This window comes from Macaca thibetana, chromosome 18 (genome assembly GCF_024542745.1).
Source record: "Macaca thibetana thibetana isolate TM-01 chromosome 18, ASM2454274v1, whole genome shotgun sequence".
NCBI lineage: Eukaryota > Metazoa > Chordata > Mammalia > Primates > Cercopithecidae > Macaca > Macaca thibetana.
The window spans coordinates 686,206-700,096 of record NC_065595.1 but is presented as its reverse complement, the minus strand read 5'-3'; the positions used below and the strand labels follow the sequence as shown (position 1 = coordinate 700,096).

Genomic DNA, 13,891 nt, shown 5'->3' with positions numbered 1-13,891 from the left:
TTTTGCTGAGAGGAATATCCTGGGTGAGGCTTTGGCCACACACACAGTCACATGCCATTTGACGGTCCTCTGGCGAGGAAGCGTGTGTGTGGAAAGCCGCAGGTTCTCGCCGTCTCTCCCTGCTTCTTGAAGCTGCTCTTCCCCTGTTCCCCACCCAAGCTCCCTACTTCATGTTTGGGTGGGAAAATATTACCTGGCCATGAGTTAAAATATGAAACTTGGAACTTTTACAGCAATTACTGTTCTCATGTTTCAGAAACATTTTTCATTTAGGACTTTACAAAATGCAAGAATTCCGATTTCTTTTGCTCAGAGGTGTTCAGCTTGAGTTAAAGGACTAGAGAAGTCATCACCACCTAAACAATTAGTAAGCATCTATCCCCCGGTCTTCTGCGCTTGACAATATTTGAAGTGAGCCTGAGAACACTGTCAAAGAGCCCACGTGCGGTGGTGTGAGGAGAGCGCAGGAGGCCAGCGTTCCGGGGGAGCGGGAGGAGACCCCACAGGCCCCGCAGGCGTCAGGAGCCCTCAGCTGTCAGGGAGCAGGGAAGGTCCCACGTGCGGTGGTGTGAGGAAAGCACAGAGGCCAGCGTTCTGGGGGAGATCTCAGCTCTCAGCGAGTGGGGGAGTTAGTTAAGCCCTTGCTTTCCTCCAGCTGGCCCCAGTCAGGGCCTAACAGAGCCTTGGACTATTCGGCCCCGAGGCGGCCAGCACGTGCCCATCGCCTCCCTCTGCTGAGAGCGGAGCTGTCCACGCAGAATGCTCTGGAAGCTCTTCCTTGGTTTCAAAGTGACTTTTTGAAACCTCCTTGGTTGTTCTCAACCCCAGTAATAGAATATTACAAAATCTTGAATGTATAAAGTGATAGTTTCTGCAAAAGAGGTTGAGCTTCTGCGAATAACCCTCTTAGTGTTTGTGCCTTTTAGGGAGATTTTGAGTAACTAGAAAAATGCACCCACAGGCTGATTACCAGCCAGAGGTTCTGCCTGTCGGGGGGAAAAGCTATCGGGCAGTTACGTGCGCCACCCTCACGTGTACACCAGAACCAAGACTGCGTTTTCCTGGAAGGCTAAGAGAAGTCAGCTTCGGGAGGCAGCAGAACCACCTTCCTGGTGTTCGCTGGCCTCTCTAGGACGTGGTCCTCGGTGACCGAAATCCTGGGGGAACCTGGGGGATGGGGCGTTTTCTGAGACCCAGCCAGAGGCAGGGCAGCCGCAGCCGCCCACAAGACCACATGTGCTTTGCTCCTGAGCAGACTGGGTGGCACGAAAGTAATGGAAGTATCAAGTTTCCCCTCAGAGCCAAGTGGAGCCCAGGAAAGACCCAAGTGCTTGAGCTTCCGGCCCTGGCAAGGGCATCTCGTTACATGAACAACCTGGGCCCCTTCCCCCAGCATTCCCCTCCCCAGCCGGGACGCACCCTGGCCCCGCTTCTAGAGAAGGACCCAAAAAATCAGCTGTTTCCGCCAGTTCCGCCACATTCCCCACACGGCGTCCCCACCAGTGACGTCACTGGAGGTTGTCTCATCTCAACGTGAATATTTTTAAAAATACGTTCCGTGTTGAGATTAGTAAGCTACACCTGAGTGAATGGCGCGAGCTCAGGGCACGCTGACGCCGAGATGACCTCATTAGGAGAAGTCCAGGACCAGCTTTGTGGGTTTTTTAACACTGTAAATTCACATAAGATGAAAGCAACCACTTTAAAACATACAATTCCGTGGTGGTTTGCACATTCACAAGGTTGTGTAGCCACCACCTCTGTGTCCATAATCTTTTTGTCACCCCCAGATAAAACCCCGTGGCCTTCAGCAGCTGCTCCCCGTGTCCTCCCCGCCCCCTGCAGTCCCTGGGACCTCGGGTTAACGCGCCTCTGGATTTGCCCGTCCAGGCATTTCATGTCAATGGAATCATAAATGTGGGGCCCTTTGTGGCTGGTGTCTTCCCCGTAGTATGTTTCCGAAGGTCATCGGTGTTTCCCAAAGTCACCCGTGTGGTCACGTGGGTCAATATTTCATCCCTTTTTATGGCCGAATCATGTTCCCCGGGTGATGGGGACCCCACGTCACGCTGCCCCTTTGTCGGCTGGTGGGCACGGTGGCTCCCACCTCCTGGCTGCCGTCAGCTACGCTGCTGTGAACGCTGGTGTTCAGGTTTTTGTTCAGGTCCCTGTTTTCAATTATTTGGGGCATATTCCCTGGGAGTAGAACTCCTGGGTATTACGGTAATTGCATGTTTAACTTTTTGAGGAACTGTTTTCTCCTCCTCAGTTTTTAAATTATCCATCCCTAAGACAGATCCTGGCTCACTAACCTAATTTGGAATCACATATGTGAAGCACATCATATTTATAATTATTTATGCCAAAAAAATTAAGTTAGGTAGAAGATGACTAAATGTTCATTTATACCAAAGCAGAAAGCAGACCCCCCAGCCAACCCCACCTGCAGCCCCCTGGCCGACCCCCACCCCGTGCCCGCCTGCACCCCCTCAATGCCCGCCCACAGCTTCCCCAGCAGACCCCTCTGGTGCCCACCTGCAGCCCCCCCCGGCAGACCCCCCTCTCTCCGCCTGCAGCCCCCCCTCCCCCCGGCAGACCCTCCTCTCTCTGCCTGCAGCCCCCCTCCCCCCGGCAGACCCTCCTCTCTCCGCCTGCAGCCCCCCCTCCCCCCAGCAGACCCTCCTCTCTCTGCCTGCAGCCCCCCCCCCGCAGACCCTCCTCTCTCCGCCTGCAGCCCCCCCCCCCCCCGGCAGACCCTCTCTCCGCCTGCAGCCCCCCCCCTCCCCCCCGCAGACCCTCTCTCCGCCTGCAGCCCCCCTCCCCCCCCGCAGACCCTCTCTCCGCCTGCAGCCCCCCCTCCCCCCGGCAGACCCTCCTCTCTCTGCCTGCAGCCCCCCCCCCCCCGCAGACCCTCCTCTCTCCGCCTGCAGCCCCCCCCCCCCGGCAGACCCTCTCTCCGCCTGCAGCCCCCCCCCCCCCCCCGCAGACCCTCTCTCCGCCTGCAGCCCCCCTACCCCCCGCAGACCCTCTCTCCGCCTGCAGCCCCCCCCCCCCCCCGCAGACCCCCCTCTCTCCGCCTGCAGCCCCCCCCCCCGGCAGACCCCCCTCTCTCCGCCTGCAGCCCCCCCCCCCCCCCGGCAGACCCTCTCTCCGCCTGCAGCCCCCCTCCCCCCCGCAGACCCTCTCTCCGCCTGCAGCCCCCCCCCCCCGCAGACCCCCCCCCCTCTCTCCGCCTGCAGCCCCCCCCCCCCGGCAGACCCTCTCTCCGCCTGCAGCCCCCCCCCCGCAGACCCTCCTCTCTCCGCCTGCAGCCCCCCCCCCCCCCGCAGACCCTCTCTCCGCCTGCAGCCCCCCCCCGCAGACCCCCCTCTCTCCGCCTGCAGCCCCCCTCCCCCCCGCAGACCCTCTCTCCGCCTGCAGCCCCCCCCCCCCCCGCAGACCCCCCTCTCTCCGCCTGCAGCCCCCCTCCCCCCGGCAGACCCTCCTGTCTCCGCCTGCAGCCCCCCCCCCGGCAGACCCTCTCTCCGCCTGCAGCAGACCCCCCTGCTTTGGGTTTCTGCCAGGACCTAAATGCACAGTGTCTGAGTTGCCGTGACGGTGCCCACAGAGCCCCAGATGACACGTTCATTTTACTTCACATATAAATTAGAGAAAAGAGCCGTGGTGAGGGCGTCGGTGCTGAGACGTCAGCCAGTGGACGCGGTTCATGAGGAAAGGGGCTTCTGCCGACATCTACTCAGTGACTGTCCAGCTGACCCTAGAACTCAGCATCTGACCTCTCTATAAACACAGCTGCAGAGCGTTTTCCAGGTTGTGTCGCCAGAAAGCGACTACCATCTATCTCCACGTGGCTGTTCTCTGGGACCAACAAGTTTTTCAGCACGTGGGACTTGGGTCCCATCTTCCCCGCAGGACGGAGCTGAGTGGCTCCTTCCTCAAAGTGTTTGGAGGGCAGATGCGCTGCCACTGCTGTGAATGGTTTAATTCGCAGAGCACTTTTGTGTCCAGCAGGCAATGCCCTTTTCCCAAAAAGGAGGGAAATGTTCATGAGCATCTATTCTGGGGCAGCCTGAGTCTCATCCAGACCGGGGGGGGGGAGCTGGGGGCGGCCTGGGTCCCATCCGAACAGGTGGGAGCTGGGGGCAGCCTGGGTCCCATCCGGACGGGGGGAGCTAGGGGCGGCCTGGGTCCCATCCGGACAGAGGGGAGCTGGGGGCGGCCTGGGTCCCATCCGGACAGGGGGGAGCTAGGGGCGGCCTGGGTCCCATCCGGACAGGGGGGAGCTGGGGGCGGCCTGGGTCCCATCCGGACAGGGGGGAGCTAGGGGCGGCCTGGGTCCCATCCGGACAGAGGGGAGCTGGGGGCGGCCTGGGTCCCATCCGGACAGGGGGGAGCTAGGGGCGGCCTGGGTCCCATCCGGACAGGGGGGAGCTGGGGGCGGCCTGGGTCCCATCCGGACAGGGGGGAGCTGGGGGCGGCCTGGGTCCCATCCGGACAGGGGAGCTGGGTTATTCAGGCCCACAGTACTCAGCCTCTCACGGGCTGTTCCCCCTCCCTGCTGTGCCCGCTCTTCCAACCTGGGCATTGGGGGCACGGTCTGGGCTCCCACTCCACCCGCCACAGCTCTTCCCAGCTGAGAATCTGCAGAGGTGCATTTTCCAGGCTGCACATTTGTGTCTGAGGGGCCTGCTGGCCGCACAGACCCTGGTAGTGTGAATGTTGCCTTACGGGGTCCCTGGGTGGTGCAAACACCACGCCCCTCTCGTGCTGCAAGCGCCACGCCCCTCTCGTGCTGCAAACGCCACGCCCCTCTCGTGCTGCAAGCGCCACGCCCCTCTCGTGCTGCAAGCGCCACGCCCCTCTCGTGCTGCAAACGCCACGCCCCTCTCGTGCTGCAAGCGCCACGCCCCTCTCGTGCTGCAAACGCCACGCCCCTCTCGTGCTGCAAGCGCCACGCCCCTCTCGTGCTGCAAGCGCCACGCCCCTCTCGTGCTGCAAGCGCCACGCCCCTCTCGTGCTGCAAACGCCACGCCCCTCTCGTGCTGCAAGCGCCACGCCCCTCTCATGCTGCCCAGCACAGATGTGGGGACAGGTCCTACCCAGAGGCAAAGCAGGCCCCCAGTGGCACCGTTGGAATGCTGTGGACTCTCAGCAGACACCTCGCCCTCTCTGCAGTGGGGGTGTCTGCTTTCCTGGGTGCGGTTCTCATGGGAGACAGCTGCGCGCTGAGCCCCCGAGGGAGGGGAGGTGCCTGTGAGACGTCAGCAGAGACCAAGTGCCCAGCCGGCTCCAGGGCTCTCAACAACTCCCTTCTGGGGATGCCAAGGTGGGCTCCCTCCCCCAGCCAAAGCCCAATGCCATGCCCGGTGCCACTCACACAGCTGTGAGGCAAGATCTGCCACCTGTGACCTTCAGGGAAACCCTCCCCTTCCCCAGCCTCAGTGTCCTCATCTGGAGGATTGAAGGGGAGCCTTCTTCGCCACAGCCCCATCCTGGAGGCTGAGATCTGTGGGTAGGCAGGACCCCCTGCCAGGAAAACAGTGCTAACCCCAAACCCAGTGAGTGAGCGCATCGTGCTGTCCGCTGGAAGGAGGCGAGAGTGGAGGAAAACAGGAGGCACAGCCCATGGGAAGCCATGGGGAGGGGCCAGGACGCCAGCCTCGGAGGCCACGGGCAGGGCCACCTTCCAGGTGTCCGGGACAAGAGCTCTGAGAAAGGGAACGGTCAATGTTAGGCCTCAGGTCCGAGGGCACCGGGTGCTGGCGGCAGGAGGGCTTGGGTCGGAGCGGGAGGGTGGCAGGTTTTTATCTCCCAGAAGTGACCAAGGCCACATTTATGGACCCACAGGCTCATCTGAACCTTGCTGTCCCCTGGCTGAGGGATGGAGGCGCCTTCCCCTCCCTTGGCCTGCACGGACTCTGTGACAGCCTCAGCGAAGGTCACGCAGGGAAGCAGCTCTCCAGGACATGCAGGGCTGGGCTGGGCTGGACAGCATCCTCCGTCCGCTTCCCCGGGACACTCCCCCTCAGCACCAGCCAGGGTGTGAGGAAGCCCAGGCCACACAGGGAGGCTGCAGCAGGTGTCCCAGCAGGGCCCGGGCGGAGGTCCCAGCGGACAGCACCAGCCATGCAAGAGAGCGAGCGAGTAAGAGAGAGAGAAATGTAAGACTAGTGAGCAGCCAGCAAGTGAACGAGCCTCTGAGCCTCCCCAGCTGCACGGAAAGCAGGACCCATTGGTTCCTGCTGAGCTCTGCAATAGTGAGGTGTGGTGTAAGCCACTGACTTTTGGGTGTCAGGTGCAGAGCAGCAGAGGACGTGGCCATGAGAAGCCGGAGAGGTGGCGGGCAGGGGCCAGCCCCGGGGCCCTGTGGGTGACAGTAAGGACTCAGCTGGGACAGGTGGCGGGAAGGTGCCCAGCAGAGGAGGCCTTGAGTCAATGTGAGGTCTGAAGTAGCCCCACTGCTGTAGCTGAGAACAGGCTGCCTGGGGCAGGGAGACCAGTTAGGAGGCTCGGGAAGGTGACGATAACGAGCGGGTGGCATTAACAGCAACCCCAGTTGCACCAATAGTGGCAACCATGGCAAAGGTGCTGGAAAGGGGTCCCATTCGGGTCCCGTGTCAGAGCCGGGGGCCTCGGGGCAGCGCTGGAACGGACGCGGGGTAGGCGAGAGTTGGCTGGGGACGGCTCCAGGCTAGGAAGAGCCCCCTTGGTGCTGGCCCCACCAAGGCTCAGCAGACAGAGCCCCAGTCACGACACACACATACCATCCCACCGGCGCTACCCTTTCAGATCTCCTGTGGGTCGGCTGGAGCTCTGGGGGACCCTGCGGGGTGCTCTTCCCGGGCCGACCCAGCCAGTACCTGGGCACAGTGGCCACTAGGGCCACCCGGGTCTCCTAGGCACCAAGTGCTCAGGCAGAGCCTTTCCCAGGCCACACCACCGCTGCCGCCCGTCCACCACCCTCCTTCCTTCCCACGCTCCTTCCATGGTTCCTAGCCCGGCCTCATGTTCCCAGGCTGTTCTCCTCGCTGCTTCTCCCAGGAGTGGCCCTGTAAGTCCGCACATCTAATGCCACATGGCATCTGCCTCTCCAGGAACTCAGTTGACGGACTGCAACATCCACGGCTGTAAAGGAAGGACGTTATTCATTCCAAACCTGATGTTCTTTGCAGTCTCGGCAGCTCTCCGAGTGTCACTGTCTGCTGGCAAAGAGAGAACCTGGATGATATGGGAGGCCATGCGGAGTCCCCTTGTAGCTGCAGAGATGGCACTCCCAGCAGCTCCAGGTCCCACCACCTCCAGGTCCGAGCACCTCCGGGTCCCAGCACCTCCAAATCCCAGCACCTCCGGATCCCAGCATCTCCTGGTCCCAGTGCCTCCAAATCCCAGCACCTCCAAATCCCAGCACCTCCAAATCCCAGCATCTCCAGGTCCCAGCACCTCCAAATCCCAGCACCTCCGGGTCCCAGCACCTCCAAATCCCAGCACCTCCAAATCCCAGCACCTCCGGGTCCCAGCACCTCCAAATCCCAGCATCTCCAGGTCCCAGCACCTCCAAATCCCAGCACCTCCGGGTCCCAGCATCTCCAAATCCCAGCATCTACAGGTCCCAGCACCTCCGAGTCCCAGAACCTCCAAATCCCAGCATCTCCAGGTCCCAGCATCTCCTGGTCCCAGCACCTCCAAATCCCAACACCTCCGGGTCCCAGCATCTCCAAATCCCAACATCTACAGGTCCCAGCACCTCCGGGTCCCAGCACCTCCAAATCCCAGCATCTACAGGTCCCAGCACCTCCAAATCCCAGCACCTCCAGGTCCCAGCATCTCCAAATCCCAGCATCTACAGGTCCCAGCACCTCCGGGTCCCAGCATCTCCGGGTCCCAGCATCTCCTGGTCCCAGCACATCTGGGTCCCAGCACCTCCAAATCCCAGCATCTCCTGGTCCCAGCACCTCCAAATCCCAGCACCTCCGGGTCCCAGCATCTCCAGGTCCCAGCACATCTGGGTCCCAGCACCTCCAAATCCCAGCACCTCCGGGTTCCAGCACCTCCAGGTCCCAGCACCTCCAAATCCCAGCACCTCCGGGTTCCAGCCACCCACGTGTCTCTCCACACATTCCAATTTGCCCACAATTATCAGGGCTCAGATTCACAGCAATCCTAAAACTGTTGGCAAATTATCTGAGATGCTGTCTCCATGGCAGGCTACTATAAGCGGGTTCTATTCCAACCCGATAAATGATTAGTAATCTTTTAATGTCCAGTAAAAAAGAGGGTTGAGTTAAAATACTCCTTAATTAATGGAACAGTATAATTACGGCCTAATTTTATAAAAATGATAGCTTTCTGGAACTCTTTGGGGATTTAGTTTTAGCCTATGAATAGGAGAATTACAAGACAGAGTGAACTCAGGAATCCTTTTATCCTTTTTGAGAATTGCCTCTCACGCTATAATGTCTAAGCAGGTCTAAGTCACGCTGGAACCTTCTTCCCGAATCCTTCTCTTCCCTTCACAGCCTCCTAAATCTCTTCCTCCCTTTCTTCCCTGCTCTTATCACTCTCTTGGCCTTTAACATCTAAACTGACAGCAGGTGCAGGAAAACAATGAGGGTGGAAAAACCGATCAAGTCGGGAATGGAGACCGGTTCCCTTCGCCGAGATACTCGACAGTCAACACCCTATGCTGGGGGCTCAGTGAGCAGCACGGCCTCGTCCTCTAACGCCTCTGTCTGGTTCTGGCTCCAGAGTAATGCCAGGCTCAGAATGAGTTGGGAAGTGCCTCCTCTTGGCTTCTGGAAGAGTCTGTGTAAAACTGGCCTGGTGGAATTCATGAAGTCATTCGGACCTGAAGTTTTCTCTGCAGGAAGATTGCTAATTACTAATTCCTCCAATAGATACAATGTTATTCAGGGTCCTTGTGTTTTGAGGCTTATGTCTTTGGTAGCTGACGTCCTTTAGAACCTGTACATTTTATCCAGCTGGAGAATGTCTCAGCATAAAGGTGTTTGTGGGGTCCTTTGCTATCCTCTAGCATGCACAGAACCAGACGGCATCCTCGCCCTCGCTCGTGACCTGGGCCACGTGCGTTGTCTCTCTTTTTTCCTGACTACTCTGGCTGGAAGTTTATCAATTTTGTTGATCTTTTCAAAGAACCGGCTTCTGATTGCAAATATCATAAACTCTGATATTTATTATTTTCTTACATTTGCTTACTTGGAATTTCATTTTCATTATCTAGTTTTTTAAGGTAAACTCTGAGGTCATCAATCTGAAACTTTCTTCTCTTCTGATATAGGCACGCAGTGCTATAAAATGCCCTTCATACTGCGTCAGCTGTATCCCACAAATGTGGATTTGCTTTCACTTTATTAAATTCAAAATCTTTTCTAATTTCCACTTGACTGCTCCTTTGACCTACTGAGAAGTGTTGAGTTTTCAAATATTTGGGAATTTCGAGGTTTTCTAACTTAATTCCATTGTTGTTCAGATAATGCACTTTATATTATTTTAGTTTTTATATGCATTAAGACTTATTTCACAGTCCAGAATGGAGGCTGTCTTGCTAATGTTCCCAAGTGCGTGATAAAAATCTGTCTTCTGTATTACTGGGTGGAGTGTTCTTAAAATTTCAGTGAGGTCAAGCTGCTCAGTGCTGGTGTTCAAGTGTTTCAGCTCCTGACTGATTTTCTGTCTCCTCGTTATATTAATTACTATGAAGAGAGTGGTGTTTCGGCCTCGGACTCTGTGGGTTTCTCGTTATATTAATTACTATGAAGAGAGAGGTGTTTCGGCCTCGGACTCTGTGAGTTTCTTTCTGCTTGTTGCCCCATCAGGTTTTCTTCTGTGTATTTTGAAGGTCGATGATTTGGAATTGTTGAGAGCTCCAAGTTCATCAACTCCTTTATTATGAATTTTCTCCCCTTGTCCCTGGTAATACTCTGCTCTAAAATCTACCTGGTCTGATATTAATCCATCTTTTGATTAGTGTGCATCAGAGACATTTTTTCATCTTTAAACCTTTAGCCCATGTATAGATTGAACATTTCAAATTTGAAAATCTAAAATCCAAAATGCGCCCAAATCTGAAACTTTCTACTCCAAGGAAATGCTCGTTAGAGCATTTTAGATTTCAGACTTCTTCTCTTTGAGATGTTCAACTGGTGTAATGCAAATATTCCAAAACCAGAAAACAGCTGAAATTCAAAACAGTTCTGGTCCTGAGCATCTGGGGCAAGGGAAACTCAGCCTGGATATCTTTGTACATGAAGTGGGCGTCTTGCAGGCATCCAATCTGGTCTTACTTATTGTACAATCTCATCATCTCTGCCTCCGAGAGCGGCGTTTTAGACGATTGCACTTCACCTAATTATTGATCATGTTAGATTCAGAGCTACCCCCTTGTTGTTTTTCATCTGATCCATCTATTACCTGTTTCCCCTTTCTGCCTTCTTTTGGATTAAATCAAGTATTTTTATGATACCCCTTTTTTCTCCGTTGTTGGCGTCTGAGCTATATCTCTTGTTCTGTCACTTTAGTGGTTGCTTTAGAGGTTACAGGTGACCTCTTTTGCTTATCCACAGCCTACCTTCAAGTGCTGTTACCACATGGTGAATAGGATAAGAACCTCCCAAATGCAGACCTCCACCTCCCTGTACCCAGCTTTCGTGCAACTGTTATCAAACTTCTCACATCTATGTAGGTTATAAATCCACAATGTATTCTTAATATTTTGCTTTAAAGAGTAAGTTATCTTTTAAAGAGATTAAGTAATAAAAAATTGTAAGCATTTCACGCTTATCCATTCCCAGCACTACTCACTACTTTCTGGAGACCAAGGTTTCCGTTCAGTTAACTTTTCCTGACGCACTTTCCTTTAGCGTTTGTGTGGCACAGATCTGGGGGGTAAATTATTTTGTGTGGCACAGATCTGGGGGGTAAATTATTTTGTGTGGCACAGATCTGGGGGGTAAATTATTTTGTGTGGCACAGATCTGGGGGGTAAATTATTTTGTGTGGCACAGATCTGGGAGTAAATTATTTTGTGTGGCACAGATCTGGGGGGTAAATTATTTTGTGTGGCACAGATCTGGGGGGTAAATTATTTTGTGTGGCACAGATCTGGGGGGTAAATTATTTTGTGTGGCACAGATCTGGGGGGTAAATTATTTTGTGTGGCACAGATCTGGGGGGTAAATTATTTTGTGTGGCACAGATCTGGGGGGTAAATTATTTTGTGTGGCACAGATCTGGGGGTAAATTATTTTGTGTGGTACAGATCTGGGGGGTAAATTATTTTGTGTGGCACAGATCTGGGGGTGGTAAATTATTTTGTGTGGCACAGATCTGGGGGGTAAATTATTTTGTGTGGCACAGATCTGGGGGGTAAATTATTTTGTGTGTACAGATCTGGGGGGTAAATTATTTTGTGTGGCACAGATCTGGGGGTAAATTATTTTGTGTGGCACAGATCTGGGGGGTAAATTATTTTGTGTGGCACAGATCTGGGGGGTAAATTATTTTGTGTGGCACAGATCTGGGGGGTAAATTATTTTGGCTTTTGCATATGTGAAAAAGCCTTTACTTTGTCTGTTTTCTAATTTTTTAATTTTAAAATAATTATAGAGCCACAAGAAATTGCAAAAAAAAAAAAAAAAAAAAAAGGTAGTACAGACAGGTCCTGTTGAGACTTCACGTTTCTCCTCAAAGTGGGAACTGGCACTGGTACCACTTAGAGGGCTCATGTGGATCTCACTAGCTTTACATGCATGTATTTGTGGGTGTGTATAGTTCTATGCAACTTTTTCCTCAAATATATATTCATGTAACCACCACCAAAGTCAGGATACAGAATATTCCATGATGAGATTTCCTAACCCTTTGGAGCCACGCCTGCACCCTTCCTCCATCCCCAGCCCCTACAACCAGTGATGTGCTCTCCATATTTACAATTAACATCTTACACCTGCAGTCAGCCTGCAGCCTTCGAGACTGGCTTTTCCTCACTCAGCACAGCTCTCCTGCCAGCCATCCACCTTGTCACCTGCGTCCGGCGTTTGCTCCTTTACTTCATGGCGTGGACGTACCAGTTTGTTCCACCATTCAGTCACCGAAGGACATCTGAGCTCTTTTCTTCTTCCCCACATTTTGGCTACTACGAATTAAGCTGCTGTGAACACTGGTGGTGTCCAGGGTTTTGGTGAACATGCATTTTCGTTTCTCTGGGATAAAGGCCCAAGAGTGCCATTGCTGGGTCCTATGTAAGTGCATGCTTAGCTTTTCTTAAAACTACCCAACAATTTCCCAGAGTTGCTTTATCATTTCGCATTCCCACCAGCAGTGCAGGAGTGATTGGTTTTATTTTAGCCGTTCTGACGGGTGCGCGGTCATGCTTTATCGTGGCCTAAACTTGCACCTCCCTAACGGCTGATGACGCTGGACATCTTCACAGACCATTTGTTGTCTCTGGATCTGGACACATTTGGAGCTGGTGAACGTCTCCTTGGGCCTTTCTGTTTGTTTTTTACTGCCAGATTTGAGAGTCTTTATACATCCTAGTGTAAGCCCTTTGTCCGACACATTTCTCCCCCTCTGCAGTCTGTCTTTTCAGTCTCTTAACAGGATCTTTAGGAGAGAAAAACTTCCATTTCAATGAGGTCCAATTTTTGATTTTCCCTTTTTCGAGTCGTGCATTTGGTGTCAAGCCTAAGAAGTTTTCACCCAGCCTCAGGTCCGGAAGAGTTTCTCCTGGACCTTATTCTACAGGTTCTATAGTCTTGAGCTTTAAGTTTGTAATCCATTTTGAGTTAATTTTTGGAGAAGACGTAAAACTCAGCCTGAGGGTCCCTTTTCCCTGTGCATGTCCAGTTGCTGCAGCTCTGTTTGCAGAACAGCCACGTGTGTGCTTTGGACAAGGTGGTGTAGCTCTCAGTGAGGCTCTCTGTCCTATTTCCTTGGCCTCCGTGCCTGTCTGTCCCCGGTTCCACCCGGTCAGCGTCACCGTCATCATGGAGGTCGTGAAATCTAGGGGAGCGATTTCTCACACTTTCATTCTTTCTTTCTTTCTTTCTTCATTCTTTCTCAAAATTATCTTAGCTATTCTAGGCCCTGTGTCTTTCCCTATAAATTCTGGAATAAGTATGTCTTTATCTATAAAAGCACCTTGCTGGGATGTTGGTGGGAACTGTATTTAACCCACAGACCAATCTGAGGAGCACTGGCACATTTACTGTCTCGCGCCTTCCAGCCCACAAACATGGTACATCTCATCCATTTAGCTCGCAAGCAAAGCTTTTTCATCGGCTTTTAAAATTTTCAGCATACAGATACTCCACGTGTTCTGTTAGGTTTGTGTCTTGTATTTCATTCTCTTTGGACCAACGTAAATGGTGTGTTGTTAATTTAGATTTCTACGTGTGTAGTGTTAGTACATGGACATGCAATTGACTTTTGTTGGTTGACATTTATCCTGTGAGCTTACTGAATTCACTTATAAGTCCAAGTTTTGCTGTAGATTCCTTGGTTTTCTATGGAGACAATCATATCATCTACCAATAAGGCCATTTCTTCCACCCTAATGTGTATGCCCGTCCTTTCCTTCCTTTCTTTTTGTGGTTTTCAACAAACGTGGAAAAATGTCAGCCGTTCTGTTCAAATATCCCTGCCCCTCCTCCAGCAACTGCAGCTGCGTGTGTGTTAAGTTGCTTGACGCTGGCCCACGGTTCACTAACAATCTGCGTTTCAGACCTTTTCTATGTTTTTATTTTACGTCACTTCTAGTGCCGTGTCTTCAAATTTACCAGCTTTTTCCTTCTGCACCGTCTCGTCTGCCATGAAGCCCGCCCACTACACCTTTCGACTCCAGCGCTGCAGCGTTCCACTCCAGAAGTGGTTT

General features: G+C 53.6%; 1 protein-coding gene across 1 annotated transcript in view; it reads left to right on the top strand.

Moving 5' to 3' along the window:
- The window catches only part of HSBP1L1 (heat shock factor binding protein 1 like 1), a 414,139-nt gene that overhangs the window by 7,501 nt on the left and 392,747 nt on the right, over nucleotides 1–13,891 (top strand). The gene's annotated exons all lie outside the window — the stretch shown is intronic.